The sequence below is a fragment of the Capsicum annuum genome, chromosome 2 (assembly GCF_002878395.1).
Source record: "Capsicum annuum cultivar UCD-10X-F1 chromosome 2, UCD10Xv1.1, whole genome shotgun sequence".
In the NCBI taxonomy this organism is placed as follows: domain Eukaryota; kingdom Viridiplantae; phylum Streptophyta; class Magnoliopsida; order Solanales; family Solanaceae; genus Capsicum; species Capsicum annuum.
Genome location: NC_061112.1, coordinates 8,807,624 through 8,810,439, shown reverse-complemented (window position 1 = coordinate 8,810,439; position 2,816 = coordinate 8,807,624). Strand labels below are relative to the sequence as shown.

Genomic DNA, 2,816 nt, shown 5'->3' with positions numbered 1-2,816 from the left:
ACTGCAAGAGGTTTATTCAAACTTAAAAAACATGGTGTAAATATTGCACACAAGCGGTTTGTTCACAGACGTGTGACATGAGGATCCACATGTTCATCTTTAGAATTTTTTAGAGCTCAATGACATTTTTTTCCAGTAGAAGTCTCCACAGACTATATAAGGCTCACTCTTTTCCCATTTTCACTTTTAGAAGAAGAAAAAATATGGTTGAAAGTAGAGCCTTCAAACTCCATAACCACATGGGATAACCTACTCAGGTGTTTCCTTGATTGATCTTTCTCATCCGATAAGAATTCAAGGTTAAGAAGTTAAATATTATGTTTCAAGTAGAATGCCAAAGAGAATTTATACCAATCATGGGAGAGATTCAAAGATGTTTTTAGAAATTATCCTCTTCACAAGATGTGATTATATTCTAGCCCTTTTTTGTGCAGAGTCCTGATCTAAATACCAAAATTTTGTTAGCTTCTGCAGTAAGTGGTCAAGTATTTCAGAAAACTTATGATGAACTCTATAGTCTTCTCAACTATATTACAAAAGGAAATCCTGGTTGTCATGGTGATACATCTCGAGGTATGATAAAGAATCCTACATGTATGATTGGGGTAGATAGTATTATTGATTTGGATGCTCAATTAACATCATTTCAAATCAAGTGATTTGGCAACTTAGAAAGTTGATCTTTTCACAGCCTCACACCCAAGGTAGATTTATGTGAGACAAGGTAATCAAAACTATGGTAATGCAATAACTGTAATTGGTAGAGTCATCCCAACTACTTCTGGTACAATAATAAGGTCCAACCTCAAAAGTTTCAAAAATATCAAGGTATTCAAAACAACACTCGGGCCAAAAATATAGAAAAGTCTTTGAAAATGATTCTATCTAGTCAAGAATAGATTGTTACAAAGATAAAAAATCAGTAATTGACTCAAGAGAATTAAGAGATACAGATCGTCTAGTTAGTTCAGATGTAAAACACAAGATCTCATAGGGGTCTGTCTTGTTATACAAAGCAAAATCCAAAGAAAGTTATGGAAATCACCTTGAGGAGTTGTAGAGATTCGATTGATGCATCTCTAAAGAATAATTATGTGGTACAAGTAGAGTTTATCATACCTAAGTAGCCAATAAACCAAGTTGAATACAAACAAATTGACGAAAAGGGGAAGTTTGAGTACCCAATTAAAAAGTCGATTGACAAATCTCAAAATAGACCACAACCGTCATTCCCTCAAAAAAACTAAGTAATCAAAAGAGTATGCTTGTTTTAAAATGTTCTTTGACATATTTGGAGAACTTCAAATTGACCTTTCTTTGTTAGATATTTTGCAGAGAATACCCAAATACGCTAAGTACCTAAAGGATGCAGTGAAAAAAGGTTTAGTGATATTGAGATTGTAGCACTTATGAAAGAGTGATGTTCTGTAGTCATGAGCAAGATGCACAAAAAACTCAAAGACGGTAGGAGTTTTACCCTTACCATACAAATTAGTGAAAGTGATCTTGTTCATGATTTGAGTGAAATAGGGTAAGAATCAATTTGATACATTTTTTTGTGCTTAAAATATTGGTTTTGGGAAGCCAAGTCCTTGTCCAATTGTGTTACAGATGAAAGATAAAACTCGAGTGGTCCCTAAAGAAATCATAGAGTTTTTTCTTGTTAAGGTTAGTATGTTTATTATTCATACTAACTTTATTGTTCTTTGTTGTGATACAGATGTTAGAGTACCAATAATATTGGGTTATCTATCATGGAACAAGTAGAGTGTTGGAGATATTAGAGAGGGCATTCTCAAGATGAGATTTAATAATGAAGAGGTGATCTTTAGCATATACCAAACACTCAACACACCCTCATACTACAGTTATTTATGCATTATTATAGTTGTAGAGGTGGATAAGTGTGGGGTAGAGGGGCGTAAACTTCCCATTACCTTTTAGAACTCTCTCATGGAGTTTAACAGATTGATGACTAAGCCTAATCTTTAAAAGATTGTATATGATCCTACATGAGGTAAGAAAAGTAGTAAAATGGGCAAGTTCTAATGGTATTATTTTTTGAGAGAAAAAGAGAAGTAAGTTGTGGTCTAAAATTAGGAAGACATTAAGAAACTATGGATTGTAGCTGTGATGTGAGTCGTTCCATAACACTAAATCAGGCATTGTGTGGCAGGCAACCCATGTTTTAATAGAGTTATGTATCTTCATACAGTGTCACCTTGTTTTGTTTTTTGTTTACTTGCTATTACAGATTAGGGGATTTATGAGTACACAAATCTAAGCTAAGGATCATTATGAAAGCATAAATGTTAGGTCCCCTCACCTCCATGAAAAAAATCTAAGAAAGTGAAATGCTATTAGCTAGGCCTAGAAGCCTCAGGAAGTATGTTTAATCCTTGTTCTTAATTTGATCCATACTTTGGGGAAAAATTATGACTTTAAGTGTTCGGGGGGGGGGGGGGGGGATCTTTCAATTGGTTTAGGGTGAAGTGAACTATAGGATTTCTATTTTATTTATTTACAAGTTTTTGACTAAATTTAAGAAAAATAACAAAAGCATTTCATCTTTAAATTTTTTTAATTTTTGTTGTTTTATCTATTTTGTAAAAGAACACTTCACTATCTCTTAATTTTTTTTCGATTCTTTTCTGAGGGGAAGCCCTTTGAACCTAGTCTACTTTTTTCTTTTTTGAAGTAAATTTAAATTTTTTATTACTTTTAACAATAGAGATGCTCTATCTAGGTGCTACATATGATTACTTGTCACAACTGGTGTTGAATTCTAAGGCATTATTAAAAAATTAAAGGACTTC

General features: G+C 33.1%; 1 non-coding gene across 1 annotated transcript; it reads right to left on the bottom strand.

Moving 5' to 3' along the window:
* Positions 1-297: 297 nt before the first annotated feature.
* Positions 298-404, bottom strand: LOC124896390. The gene has a single exon (XR_007052752.1). It is a non-coding gene; the product is annotated as a small nucleolar RNA R71 (small nucleolar RNA).
* Positions 405-2,816: the final 2,412 nt, after the last annotated feature.